We start from the raw sequence: 15,591 nt of genomic DNA, 5'->3' as shown, positions 1-15,591 counted from the left end.
CACACCAGTCACTCAGCGAAGAGTATTGAGGGAAGTAAACATGATGTCCAGCTGTGCTTTTTAAATTACAACATTCCAATTTATGACATGATTGAATTTTCAAATGCCAGAGACTTTTGACTAATCTGGGAAGTTGAATAGATCACTATTTTTCTGCAGACAAACTACAGGGATCACTGATGATAACAAATCAATCTGTTCTTTGTTCCCCGAAATTCAGAGAATTCATTATGACACAGAGAAAAATGACCCCAAGTCAATTATTTTTAGCAAACTACAATTATACAAAACGAATGCGCCCTATAATCAAAGTTCAAATATACTGTTTTAATTTGGGGAGAAACCCCAAGAATAGGCCTTGTTTATACTGACTTACGTCAGACTGTTTATTTTAATCTCACAGGTCACTGCAAGTGACAGGCTCATTCTGATTTCCTGCCTGACAATGAAGATGTACATGTTGACAGTGAAGTCTACCTTCATTTCCTCACTAACTCTCATGGTGACGTTTATCTTCAGGGTTCTGTTGTGTTTGGTGACATTCTGAAACTTTAATAATTCAGCCATCTGAAGAAAATCTAGAAATTTTTTTAAAGCCTGAGAACGGTTAAATGTAAAATGGGTTCTTCCGTGCCATTCTTTTTCATGTTATTTTCTGATCATTATCACATCTTCCAAATAGCTGCCTGATTCTCATGTTGCCAACATTAGACTTGTTTTATCAGGGAAAATGTTTTTTAAAAATCTAAAGGATGTTTTTTATGTTTGTACAGACTGAACAAACAAACCACCCACTCAGATCTCCTATCAGTTGATTTAAAGGATGTTGACTCAGGGCGTGTGGAAGAATTGTGACAAGATAGGCGTTCTAGAGCTGGTTAGAATAAATGAGTCAGTCATTGCGAGTTAGACTGTTCTCAAAAGATTGGTTTTCTGGTTTCTTTTGCCATACATAGGTCATTGGTTAGGTGGACTTTAAGCGGGAATGATGTTGCCACCAGGGTACTGGAATATTTAAATGAAGGCAACACACTGAGTGTTCCTTGTATGAATATCCAGAAGGGAGTAAATACTGTATCAACGTTTGATATTAACATACAGATCATTGAGGAAAAGTAAAATATCTCCTGTCAGACTTGACGGAAATAGAATTTCCCTAGAATAAAGGGGAGATGTTGATGGAAAAATCCTAATTGGGAGGACAATTGTTGTCTTAAAATAGACATTATAAGGTTAGGTTTACAAGTGGGAAATCTTATAAATCTTAATTTAAAAGCTTCTGTATCTGTTAGTGCATACTGGGAAATATTTTATGTATTAGGATTTATTAGGAGAAATTATATGAACCGATAGAACCACACAAAATGACTGATTCTTTTAAGGACATATGTCCAGGTTAATACAGTTTTTGGACAGGTGAAAATAAGACAAAAATGATAAAGAGGCGATGACTGTACAATTTTGACACCTCCCCCCCCCCCCAGGAGAGGGAGGGCTGATGGTGGAGACGGGGAGCCCTGTGGGTTGGGGACCGAGGTCTGCAGGACAGTAAAAGTCGTGCATGGAGCCGGTCCCTCTCGGGTGGGGCACCTGCCTTCTGTGAGGTTTCTGGAAAGCTTCTGCGAGGACCCGAATCAAGGCTGCATCGCCCTGCGGAGATTTCATGTCCTTTAGTTCATCATCTCCACTGGGGAGGAAAATCTCGAGACAGCAGGGTGGGGAGATTCCAGAGATTTCGCTTATTTGCTCCGATGGTGACTTCCCAGGTATGCTTCTGAAATTCATCTTCTAATTTTCATAAACGTGAACTCAAATGACGGCTGCAGCAACAAGAGCACAACATCTACACGGACACACGCACACTGCGGTTTCTTTTCTGGGGGATGCGAGTCACATACAGAAGACTGAGGTTTGGTGTGGCTTGCGGAGAACAATGTTTCCTTGGTTGTTGGTATTGGGAATATTATTACTGACATTAGGGATCAAGTGGCAAGTGAGAGTTATTCGTACTTGGAAATTAAACACAGTGACCGTAAACGGTGCGCTGTGTCACGACGCATTATGTCATCAGGGACCAGCCTGTTTCCTGGAGGCTCCGTGTAGGAATCGAATGCTTCTGAAGAGAAGCAGTCTATAGAATCCCAGGTTTCAAAGGTGTAAAAAAAAATTTTGTGTTTTTTAATTACATTTTTATTTTGCATATAATTATATGTACAATCTCGTCTTTTTATAAGAGAAAAACGTACTTCAAGTTCAATTTTCTCCCCATCAAGGTGAAGTAAGAATTGTTGGAATAACTACGCATTATCACGTAAATCAATTAAAACCTTCCGAGTGGCAATACAGTAGAGTAGTTCAGAGCATGAGATTTTGTTTCAGACAGAACCAAATTCAAGCCTATTTCCACCTGTTGGTAAGTGATGAGTCTGGGCACGTTACTTCACATCCTTCAGACTCCAGTTTTTTTCACATCAAACAGGGATGATGACAATAATTGCCCTTACCTTGTGAGGTAATGTATTTTAACTGCGTGGCACGCTGCGAGGAGCGCTAGAAAAGTTTTGATAAATGTTATTTATTGGGCTTTTGTGGCTTCTTTTTTCTTACCCATTCTGGCAAGCTGGGGCCTGATTATTTTCTCTCTTGGGAGAAGTACTCGTGAAATGCAAGATCAAAGAACCTGAGGTCTGAAGCCTGGGAGGAAGGGGCATTGGTCCTTTGAGAGCTCCTAGGGTGATCCTACTGTGAAGCTAGGGCTAAGAACTGCTCTCTGGAATTGTCATCAGAGTGAAAATCCGCCATAGCCCCAACTCCTGGGTCTTCACACAAGACGCAGTTCCTATGTGAGAGAATCTTTTCACATTAACGGGGGGGCACTGTCTCCATGCTGAGGTCAGAGTTCCACTGAGTGCGGGGGGGTGGGGGTCGGTGGGGGGGTGGGGGGCGCAACAGGGACTCTATCCCAGAATGCTGGACAAACCACAACCCAGAAGGGCATTGTGGTCCCCAGCGCTAATGAGAGCACAGCATTTGGGATCCTCTCAGGGACTTCATAGGATGATGGAAATGTTCTACATCTTGATTTGGATGATGGTCACTCAGGTCAAAAATCATCCATCTGAATGCTTCAGGTGTGTGCATTTTATTACATATAAATTCTAAATAAGTAAATACATAAATAAGTAAACAAACAAACCACTTAATAGAAATACCTCAGTGACTCAATTAAACGGTCTGCCATAGTAGGATGTAATTTATAATTGGGCTTCTGATAGTGTTCCATATCACAATCTACCATTCAATTAAAGAAGAAATTCAGAAGGAAGAGACACATATGGTGGCTTCTTTTGATATTTTTTTATTTCTAAGTTCCAATTAATGGATAAAGATGGAGAATTCCATAAACATGCGCATTTACAAATCAAATGTGTCTGCAATACTTAGGTAAGCACTTCCATTGTCCTTATTCATGATGAGTGGGCGCTGGGCACGCTGCTGGGTGCTCTATAAAAGGGGCTTTAACATTGATATGGTTAAAACATCACACAGATTCTCTTTTAAAATTCTAGTCTCCTCTATATCATTAAAAAACTGTTCCTTAAAATAGCATGATTATATTCATTCCCAGTTGAGAAAACAAAGTAACATTTCAAATGGTTTCATAAAAAAAAATAGAACTCAAAAAATTGTGTTCTGCTTGAAACCCATAGATTTCTATTAAGTACAACGGTCAATAAATTTATGCACGCCATCGGCCATTGCTTCCTGTTTTGAACTAGAAAAGAAAAAAAATTAATGGCAGAATGCACTGAAAAGTCTATATTTGCTTGTATATCATTCCGTGATTGCCTTTATGTAAGAGTCCTATTTGTGTGTTCTGTGTAACTCTTAGAAATCCAAACGTTTCCAAGTGCAGCATTATTTTTATATTTGAACAGTCATCTACATGTACACCCACATCGTTATACCTCTATACCTACCTCCACATATTCTGTAATCTGCAAACTGAAAATAACTATGTTACTGACTAGTTGATAGATTCTTTCATCCACAGGTGCTTACTAGGCACCTGCTATGAGCTGCACCATATTTGAATATGTAAAGAAATGATAACCTCCCAGAAAGCCTAGTTTAGAAACCCTATTCCTTGTTTTGAGAAACAGGTGGAAAAAGTCTCTAAGGTAAAAACATGGTAATGGGAATTGTGAAGAAAATGATGTAAGTGACCTGGAGGAAAGATGCTGGAGAGGCAACCCATGAGTGATGAGAATCCTGAAAGGAGGGAAAGCAGACCAAATACAGAGAATTAGCCGCAGGTGAAAACACAGTCAAATCTGTAGTTTGAGGGCGCCTGGGTGGCTCAGTTGGTTGGGCGACTGCCTTCGGCTCGGGTCATGATCCTGGAGTCCCGGGATCGAGTCCCGCATCGGGCTCCCTGCTCGGCGAGGAGTCTGCTTCTCCCTCTCCTGCTCCCCCCTCTTGTGCTCTCTCACTCTCTCTCTCTCAAATAAATAAATAAAATCTTAAAAAAAAAAAAATCTGTAGTTTGAAAGGCTGCCCCAAATCCCAGGATTAGTTGGCGACCTGTCTGGTATAATTCCTGAATTCCAAGAGAAAAGGAAATATAATGTGCATTTTGTGATGGGGAACATAAAAATGAAATCAGATTCTTTATGGAAAAGCCTGGTAGCTGGATGGCAGTGGAGCAATATTATAAATCATGGAGAAGACCAGGACCAGAACCAAGAACACTGTGGCAAGCCAAGACAGCATCCATCTGCTCGTGCAAAATAAAGATAGTCTGGGGATCGTGAAGTTCAGCCAGTGTCTGCCTGCACTGGTGTTGGCTTGCTGGCTGTCAGCCCACCCCACGCCCTGCCTTCCCCGGGGTCTGCGTCCCGGGCCCCCTCGCCAGCTGGCTCCTCGAGAGCTGCCAGGAGGAGGAAGAAAGGAGACGCCGGGATCTTTCTTCCTCCTCCTCTCTGCTTCGGGTTGCATCCTTTGGCTGGTACTGACTCTCCTATGGTTCCAGCTCCCACCACGGTGTGGGCAACACCACCCATGCCCTGATCCCTCCCGCCCTGGAGGCATGACTGGCTTCTTGTCACCACTCCCCACGCCTCTGCCACCTGTGGCCTGTGACAGGTCTCTCAGCCACTGAACCACCTCCCACGGACCACATCTCACCGACAAGACCCCGATACGTTGCCTGCATCTGCCACCACCCAATATCCTGGGGACTCTATGAAATAACCATCGGATCAGAGCCGATATCTGCAGCCACATTACAGGGAAGAAAGCATGGGAACAATGGGTCTCGCAAGCCATCGTTAAACATTCATGGACGGTAATAATGAAAATGGGGATCTGAAAAAGTTGTACTTACATGTAATGATTAGTTGATGTTATGTTCTCTTCTTCTGCCCTTTCTTTATCTTCATGGCTTGAATTCTTTTCTTTTCTTTTTTTTTCTTCCTGTGATGTTGAAGGTTCCGGTGTGCTTTCCAAGCCTTCTTCCTATTTTATAAGAACGACGCTAATTCTTGCATGCCCTCCCTCACACATTGACTTGCCATGTCTCCCTGCTCCAAGATGAAATCTTGAAAATACTTTGGATTTTCCCATCTCTTTTCTCTGAGAGAGTATAAAATTGTTTATTTCCAGAATACTAAACTCACCCACGTGACACATCTCTTTTACTTTAGGAAGCTTCCCATAACAATGATTTTTCAGAACCAAAGCAAAGCATGCACAATGTTCTCCTGGACAAGGGATCCCGGCCAAAGTCTTTCCCAGTGGTCAGCACCCATATGCCTCTTAACCTGTCGGTGTCTTCTTACCATCAATTTACTTCCATCTCAGGCACAAGGATTGCAAAGAAAGAATCAGAAGCATCTGGTGATTGAATGGATATAAGAAGTAAAAATGTAAGATGAGTTAAAATGCTTTTAAGTTCTTAAACCAGAATGATCAAGAGAATGCCAGAGCATCCGTAGAAATGAAGAAGTCAGAGCAGTTTACCTCTCAGGAAAATTAACGCATCCTGCGTGCATGTCCTGTGTTGCTAGTGGAAATGCTCACCAGCGTCTGGACAAGTGAGACTCATGCTCAGAACACAGTCCAAGGGTGAGGCTTTGGAAGGGGGGATAATTCATAAAGGGCTGCTGGGGATGTGTTGTTCTGAGAAGAATGGGCACAGATTTGAGGATGACTTGGGGAGAAGTCACAGGAGGTCAACTCAGCAATCAGGGTCCTGCGTACAGACTTCAATGTGCACTAAAGAACACATGATAATCAGAAGCTATAGTCACCCAGAGTCCCTGTGCCTCCACATAAAGCACACACACATTTAGACAAGATTAGGGAAATGTTTTCAGATGAAACATCGCAAGGGTGAAAGCTCATAAAATGCAAAGTGAGTAGAATCAGTTGGTAAATCACGCTCTGGGTTTGAGAGAAGATGTTGGAAAGGAGAGAAGGCAGCCCCCACATGGCTGGTGAGCGCAGCCAGCCCAGCGATTTCCGGCACCTGGAAGGTATTCTTGTGAAAATATTCACCTAAATCCACCCAAACAAATACAATTTTCTTCAAATTTCTAAGACCTATATAAAAGAAATGCATAACTTCTTTTTATCTCATGTCCTATTCCACATTTCCTCCTTCAGTCTCTCTCTCTCTCTCTCACACACACACACACACCCACCCACACACAAGTATGAGCACAAACACTTCACCACCTAAAGCCACATCACAGTCTGAGTTGGGGGCTGCTCTGTTTGCTTGTTTTGATAGAAACCATCTCTCCTGAACTATAACTACTTGAGGGCATGAATTATATCTTTTTTTCTTCATCACGACATTCCCTGTCTCTAGACTAGGGTCTTGGACATAGAAGGTTCTATACGCACATACATACTTCATATAAAGCATATGCACATGTTTACATAGCACATACACATACACATACACACTGGACAAATGCATTTAACGGCTCCACAATACTATGTTACTTATGACTGAAAACACTGGAGCATTAGTACATCAAATTTTAAACAATGAAGCTGTGAAAATAAAGTGACTGAGCATTTCAGTATCATTTGTGCAGACATGAAGGTTCTAGACCACTATGTATCATCTACCATGAATGCACAAGAAACACATCATCCCCTTGGGAAGACAAATGTGGAAAGAACCATGAAATTGTCCTGATACCCGAGTGAAAGCTTGGCACGAGACCCTGGTTCTCCTACCTTCTAGCTATAGTTACTTCATTTCTTTGGACTTGAGTTTCTTTCTTTCTTTTATAAAAGTAAAAGCAGGGATAAGAAGAACCCCAAAGGTCACTTCTGGATCTAAATGTGATTCTATGGTTAGAACACATACATGGTAATTACAATGGAGATCTGCACAAAGTCATGATCTAAATGGTTGTCCGAGCAGGTGCCAGAGGAGAGCACAGGGAACAGAGTTCCACCCAGTGCTGGAGATTCAAGATCATTGTCAAGAACTTTCAGGGCTAATGTTGGGGGTTTTGCCTAAACACCTCACCCAACTCATCGCTTTAGGTAGTTTTTCCTAATCATTCACAAACATCTGATAAATATCTCATTCTAAGACATTATGTAGTACCGACAGGTGGAAATCCATCTAGCCTGGAATTCCCTATGCAAGATCCAAAATATATTTGTGTTTTGTCCCCTGCACTTACCATAGTAAGAAAGCACTCAAGATTCCTCCACCATTTCTTTAAGTGAAATAAATCGAATCCTGAATGTATGGAGATTCATTGTCAATACACTAATTAATCTTTATCATCCTGGAATCAAAGATCTTGTCTTAAATATATTTTGAGAATTGAAACATCCAAACATCTGCTCTACTTAACATTGGGGGCTGCAGGGCCCACTTGGGGCTTGGGGCTGTCCAGCATTCTTTTCTTGGGCAACAGCCCCTCTCACTCTGTATGCAGGTAGGAGGAGTCCAGGAACCTAGGGGTGCACACATCGCCCGTGCAGGAGAGCTGAGAACTTGTGTGAAGACATTTATGAGGAGTAAAAATCACTGGAGACTTTATTCTTTTGTTAACGTTCATGTCTTGTTCAATAGTAGTTCTTACTGCACATTATAATCACCTGGGGAGCTCTCCAAAAATAATGGGAGAGAGAGAAAGAGGGACAGGAGGGCAGGGAGAGAGAGATGTATTTTATATTACACTCTAATTAACTTCTCTTACCCTATAGGATACTTCTGTTTACTGCATTCTTGAGAAAAAAAATGTGTATCTTTGTTTGGTGTGTATGCATTTTAAAATCTTTTACCATTAAAAGATTGAGCTAAATATGTTCTATTTTTTCTTTCTTCACTAAGCAAATGCTTTTAAAAGCCATCTATCATCTATCTATCTCTCTATCTAACATCTCTCTATCTAATACCTATCTATCTATCTATCTATCTATCTATCTATCTATCTATCATCTATCATCTATCCATGCTCTTCACCTAATACTCCCAATCATACATTTATATTTATATAAAATCCATTGCCTCTAACTGCTGCTTTTAGCTCCTGCACAATTCCCCTTGGTATATATCTATTAATTTTAAATTTCTTTTCTTCCAGGGATGGACAGTCAACTTGAAAACAACTCACCGTAACACAAATAATGTTGTGATGAATATTCTTCAACACGTCCCCTTAGGGACCTGTGTAAGAATTTCTTGGGGGGTAGACAGCTAAGAGGAATACTGTGCTGTGTGCATAATTTGACTAAATGACAGATGGCCAAATCACTTACAAATGGCTGCCCCAGTCCACACTCCCAATAGCAAGGCATGAAGTTTTATATATGTTCACATCCTCACTAACTCTTGGCAACAGCCAGTGTGTTAATTTTTTTCATTTCAAATTTCAAAGGGGATATTTTTGTTTTATGTTTCATTTCTATATTTGTCAATGATTCTGAGTATCTCTTCATAAATTGGTTAGCTTTAGGGTTTTTTTTTTTTTTTCCTTATGGAGATTATCCCTTCATAACCTTCATTCATTGTGATATCAGAGTTTAAATTTTGATTTTTACTAAATTTTGGTTATATTTTTGCTTTTGATTTATTGTTTATTTCCAGGAATTCTTGGCACACTCTAGATATTAGTTGCCAGGTTTAGACTTGAAAATGCTTCTTTGAATTACTGTCAATTAATTTCAGCCACGGGGCCCTTAATGTGATACCTCAAGTTTTTCCCATATTTTTAACATCAGCGCTTTTTACAAGTTCTGCCGTTGAGTCTACTGTGTAGCCAGGGTTCAAAACCAACGCACAAGATAGATGCTCAAGAGTTTTGTTGCTGGTACCTAAGCTGGAGGAGGCCTGCTTATCCAGCTCTTGTTTCAATTCTTTGAGCTGCTCACTATCCTTCCAATAAGTGCCTTTCTTCCTTAAGTTAATTAGAGTTGTTTCTCTAGATTTCAATTAAAGAAAACAACTGTGGAATTTAGCATGACGAAGTGGACCACAGGGTCAGACCCTCACGGGATCACAAAGAGCCATTCTGCCCCATGCTTCCACGAAGGAGAGTTCGGGATACTTGGTGAAGGGTATTACTGTCAACTACAAAATGCCTTTCTCAGCGTATCCAGACAGAAGTCAGAGCTTCTCACCCAACTATCACACAGACTCAGTGCTCCTTGGATGAAAGCAAGTATTTTTTTAGAAAAACCATGCCATATTATTACACACAGGGACTTTGAATTTTCCATTTATCAGGCTCGCTACAAAATGTGGAAAAGGAAACACCCACCATTTTCAAGGTCCCTTGGACCTAAATCCTAGGGATTCAAGGTGATACAGGTCAAACATCATTGAGAGCAGAGCTCAGAGGACTGATGGCAAATGCAGTTTGATATTCATACCAAACGCCTGATGACACAACATGTCACCTCGTAACTTTCCCTAGAGACTGAGCATAGAAATAACACAGATACCTTCAATGAATCACACATTTTCCATATTAATTTGCCATTTGTCATCATAGTTGGAGAGATCCATGGACAATAACAAGGCTGTGTCCTTCAATATCAAGACAATACAACACTGTCCTTGATTAAGAAAAAGCCACAGTTCATTTTGTATGGCTAGCCTGAGGTCAGATATTTTTTTTGGCTCATTTCCTTGCTTCTGCTTCTCTATAATAAAAATTAAAATCTCAGCCCTCTCAACTAATTTCAGAATGAACTGTGGTGTTAATGGAAATAGAATCCAGAATGGAGGAGGTCCCTAAGATTTGTTGGATTTCTGCGTAAGAAGTCGGGCTTCATCTTGGCTGGTGTGCAGACTTAGAAAGACTTACGGGGAACTAGAAACACATGGGAGTTGGTCATACAAGATGTAGGTTCCAAGTAGGACTCTGCTAGCCATGTGTATACACTTTATTCTCAGCTCCAAGGACTTAAGTGCTCAGAAACATGACTTGATTGAATGACTAACCTGCTAAATGATCTGGACATGAGTTCCAACTATTTGAGTCCACATTTTGCCTGAATCGGGGGAGTAGAATAGACGTAAACTAAGCTCTCTTCCAGTTCTGGGATTCCAGTATATTGAAAAGTTTCTACCAGGTGGCTACCATTTGTGAAGCATATCACGGTATATTCTCAGACTTTTATGACATACAGTCTCTTTTTAAATAAAAATTTCCTCATGTTTTCATCATATAGTAACTAAAATCTGCATGACCTATATGAATTCCTTATTCCTACCAGTCCAGTGCACCTATAAAATCCAAAGAAATTATAAAATAAATGAAAATAAAACTAGAAAAATAAATTTATTTCCAATCAATAATGTTTATTTAACTAGATTATCTTGTTGGAATTAAACTATAAACACTGGCTTTAACAAGAAAGAATATGTATTTAATAATAAGGAAAAGTTTGCCCTCTCTCTTTCGATTTTAGCATTTTGTCCCATGTTGACTTAAATATACAATATAGAAAATGCCTATTTGCATTGGTATGTTTTATAAAATATTAATAATTTTGACTTGACTGCTGGAGCTAATCAAGCTTCTCACTTTAATGAAAAACTCTGTCACAAAATCTTCTCTAATGATGATTTTAATTAGCATTCATGTGTTATTTGAATACAAAGTTTGCATAGCTGCATTACTGAATTCTGCATTTCATGAGCATATATGGTAATCACTGGCAGGATCAGGAGCAGAGAAGTCTTCACTGAAAATAAACTGTTGTAAATTGACAAATGTGTCTGCTCACAATCTGAAGGTGGTAACGTCTGAGGATTGCAGGGGTCTTTTTGAACTCAACCATCCTCTGCCAGTGAGAGATGTGTTATGGACTCATTCCTCCACCACTTTTCTCAGACTACTGCAAAACCCTCCTTTCTCCAGCATACCACAAATGTTTACATGAGGTCTTTACCCCGACTACAGTTAAACACAAAGGTAATTATTGTAGCAGAAATAAACAGCTGGGATTCAGTTATAGGCGTCATTCAGATGATTCAGACTATGCTTATAGTAAAGGTTTAATTAAAGATAAAGTCAAACGCTTAGTGTAAAAACATGGAAAAGCTGAAGGCCTCTAAGAATATTTCCTGGGCTAGGAGGGGATTTGGGGTCACCATTTGAGAAATATGGATTCTGAGCATAATTGCTAATAAAAATATTAAGGTTCTTTTTGTAAGTGAATTCTTAGAATGCATTTCTTTTATGGAGAAATGTAAAAGCAAGAACTAATGGAAGAAGCTAAATACGTTATCGAGGTTCTAAATAATCCCATTATCCATTGCTACTCTCTGGGTTTTCTTACAGGAAATAGAACCCACAGGAGATGAAGCTAAATATTCAACTAGTGACTTGTAAAATTCATGTAGATGAGAAAGAGTAAAAATATGGAGAAACAGTAGGGACTCTCTCAGATCCTTGTTTTACTCACCTTATTTATCTGTTCCGCTGCTTTGAAGCAGGCAGAAGCAGCTCTCTCGGTCCTGCCTTTCTTCGGTGTGCGATGGGGATGCTAATGAGCACAACATTTTCAAAGCGAGCAGAACAAGCAGACGGAAGGACACCAGGACATGGAAAATGAACTGACCGGATCGCTGGCTCCCCTGCAAAGACTGTTAGCTGTCCCTCTAAAATAATAAGAAGGCAGAACATTTTTTTTTTAAGTCATACATTTCTGGTATTTGGGAAAAGATCAAAGTTTGTCAGCATGACACTTGTACAGTTTCAAAGGAAAATCGTAGTTGTACCATCCTTTCAAATAAAGCAGGTAAGCATGTTAATGGACAAGTGAGCGGGGGTCACCTTGCAGGCCATTCCCATTAGAGCTGCCCGCTGTTCTCGGTGTGACAACCAACATCTGTTGGACAGGTAGGAGCTGTGACTTCAGTGCACTGTCGTTTGTGGGGGGGAAAGTAAATACAAATTTTAGCACTGAATTCCCAGTAGCTTTGACTTTGAGTTAATGATTGTTTTTGAGTCCACACACTTCCATAATTGCACTGGGAACCAAATCATTGCTTGTTGAAATAGAAAGGAACTGTAGAGAAGGGCTTATCTTACCTCTTCATTTCAGGCTAAGTCTGACTCAGGAAGAATGGCTTACTTGTTAGGGGCACAGAGATGCTCGTTAGATGAAATTTGGGTTAGGGTGTTCATTTCAGGATTAACAGCAGAGTGGCGGTGAGGTGAGGCTGTGAACTTTCCTAAGCCTCACTGTTTTTATCTGGGAAATAGGAAGGAGGATATCCATCATATGAGGTTGTCATGAACATTAGGCCAGTTATGAGCAAAAAGTATCCTATATATAAAAAGTGCCTAGTAAATGGCAGCTATAATGAGCAATGCTTGAAATCACATGATTAATGACTACTCTATGAGGGAGTATGCCAAGGAAAACATATGTTCTGTAGGTTATGACCCCATATAACACTAACCACCACGAACTATTGTAGAAACAACATTGGATTAACAAGATACGGTTCTTACCTTGACTTGGCTATCAGTTTAGTGTGTGATTTGGGGTACTTCACTGTAACTTCTCTCAATCTTGATTTCTCCTAAGTAATACACAGAGTAAGCCTACATATCCTTTAAGTGCCTTTCCAGAGATTAAATATCATGATCTGCTTTTGTCGGAGTTGCTAGTCTATGAATAATATGTAGACTGTTCACACCTTTTTAGACATGCAAGTGAAGACTGCTCTTGAGTTGACACAATGCTTCAGCCACCGATGGAAAAATGACTAACTCTGGCCCCTGCCATTCCCTACACGCTTTCTATTGCTCATTGACAAACTGATCAATATAGAAGTTATTGTGTGGTAATTATGGTAAGGTGAGGTGATATGTCCTGTGGAAGTTTGAAGAGGTAAACAGACACATAAGAAGAAAACTAACCTCATTCAACTCTAAGCATAGTCTATGGTAATATCAGGTGCTAAATTCAGGCTAAGTGTATGAATGGAAAAACAGGAGATTAAACATTAACTGTTTTAAAGATGGGTCAGACTCAGAAAATAAGGAGACATCCAGTGACAAGTAAATACTTCCTATCCTTTTGCCCTGCACTGTCTTTCACTCACAGGTATGTCATTTTTTTCTTTTATAGCCCCAGTCACTGTACGGATTTATGCATTCCATAACTCAGGTATAACCAAGAAAGAAAGAATTGAAAAACACGAGTGGTAGAAAAAGTCACCTTTCCCTACAACGTTTTGGAATCTTTAAACTTGCATTTGAACCTGCAATTAGTTCATGAATTTAGACAAATTCTCTACCTGAATTTCTTGTCCCCCTTTTCTCTGACAGGACATGCAAGAAGAAGAAGTGAATATTTCAAGGTCAAGTTTGGGGGATGATTCAGGGCCCTACCACATTTTTGCCTGACACGAACCCATTAGAATCTTCTATCACTTCAGCAATTCCTCATTTGCCTTCTCACCAACCACTTGCCAAGGCTGTACTGTGGCTCAGTGAGACTTCTGCTTGCTTCTTTCATTCATGCAATAAATGTTATTGAATGCTTACATTAGCTTCTAGGCCCTGTGACAGCTCTTTGTGATGTAATAGTGAGCAAGTTCAAATCATACTTGCAGACAACATGTCTTTCGTAGCATCTAAGGGACACAAGAAGATGTGCTGGGGTAATACGTTGAGAAAATGTTCAGTCTCGTCTCTCCCATGGTCCCAAGGTAAGTTTTTTTTAAAGTTTTTATTTTAATTCCAGTTAGTTAACATACAGTGTTATACCAGCTTCAGGTGCACAGTATGGTGACCCAACACTTCCATACATCCCCAAATAAGCTTTAATATGCAATTTCTGTTGCTATCCATCAAACAGCTATGCGTGGCTGAACTTGGAATGTGAATGCTGACCTGGGGGGGATACTCATGTAGAGGTGGGGTGGATAAACACCCCAGACGCATTAACCCTAGAAATTGCAATTCCCAGCATGTGTGAGCATTGCTCTGTAACTGATGGTGGGTGGTTAGGTGCTCTCCAAAAAGAATTGTTTCAAGCCACCTGTCTTATAAAAGTAAAATATTAGAATTCCCTCAAACTAATTGTCAGATCTCAGAGAGGGGTTTTTCCCCCAAGAGCATAGAATTGATCATTTCTTGGTTGAAGGTTCTTATGTGGATACTTCTTATTTCTTATTGTTTGATGAGATTTCTACTCTAGCAGGATCATGCACATTCTTCATAATCTCGCTCCTGCTGTCCTTGCTGATCACTCCCCTACTCTACACCATCTTCCAGCCATAACAGCGTCTTCCCTGCTCTCCAGACACATGGGCTCTCTCATGTAACAAGGCGTTGATGCATGCTGCCCCATTTGTCAGAAATGCACCATCATTGAGTTGTATTAGGCAAACTCCGACTCGCTTTGCAAAACCTCTGCAGGGTGCCCTGGACTTCCCTCGGTGCCCTCACATAGTGCTCAGGCCATCTAGTGGAGCCCTTACCAATTTATACTGTAAGGCACTGTCTTCCCTTGCCCACCTAGCCTAACTGGGCATGAGTCTTCAAAGGCATGCTGTATCATTGATTTTTGTATCACCAGCAATTTTGGCTGAGTCAAATAAATTAAAAGATTCAAGGTCTCTCTAAACTTCGAAGAGCAAATGTAGGTATGTTCCAACAGCAGGAGACTTTAAAAGGGAAAAGGGCTCAAGAATGATAGAAGACTCTCATAATGAAATCAGGAAGATGTACTAACATATGACCTAAGTAAGGAAAAAATATCTATTTGAAGAGGCTGATGTAGTCGTACAGGCTGTTCTCCAGTGACTAAGATATCAGTGGGAACGTACAGAAAAAGGAAAAATAACTAGGTGCAGAGAAAAGATAGGAGGAACTCAGGAGAAAGGTGATTCATTCTGGGGCCCTAAGCTATCCATAGAGCTTCATTGTGCCATTGGAAAGCAGGACTCTTTCATGGGGAAGCAAGATAGGGAAGAAAGATGGCAATGTCCACCCGACCACAGGAGATGTGGCCTGGGCGCAGTTTTCCATCCTACTTGGCTGATTGAGGTGTTGAGGTGTATCAATCAGAGGGGTAAAATTTCCT

General features: G+C 40.4%; 1 long non-coding RNA gene across 1 annotated transcript; it reads right to left on the bottom strand.

Annotated features, from left to right (window-relative positions):
• Positions 1-3,371: 3,371 nt before the first annotated feature.
• LOC135363810 (uncharacterized) lies at positions 3,372-12,832 on the bottom strand. Its single transcript, XR_010409914.1, has 3 exons — positions 12,625-12,832; positions 11,953-12,148; positions 3,372-5,517 (listed from the first exon to the last, which is right to left on the bottom strand). It is a non-coding gene; the product is annotated as an uncharacterized LOC135363810 (long non-coding RNA).
• Positions 12,833-15,591: the final 2,759 nt, after the last annotated feature.

Source organism: Mirounga angustirostris, unplaced genomic scaffold, assembly GCF_029215605.1.
Source record: "Mirounga angustirostris isolate CCGP_5_RB_7025 unplaced genomic scaffold, mMirAng1.0.hap1 SCAF_3, whole genome shotgun sequence".
NCBI lineage: Eukaryota > Metazoa > Chordata > Mammalia > Carnivora > Phocidae > Mirounga > Mirounga angustirostris.
This window is presented reverse-complemented; position numbering and strand designations above follow the sequence as displayed.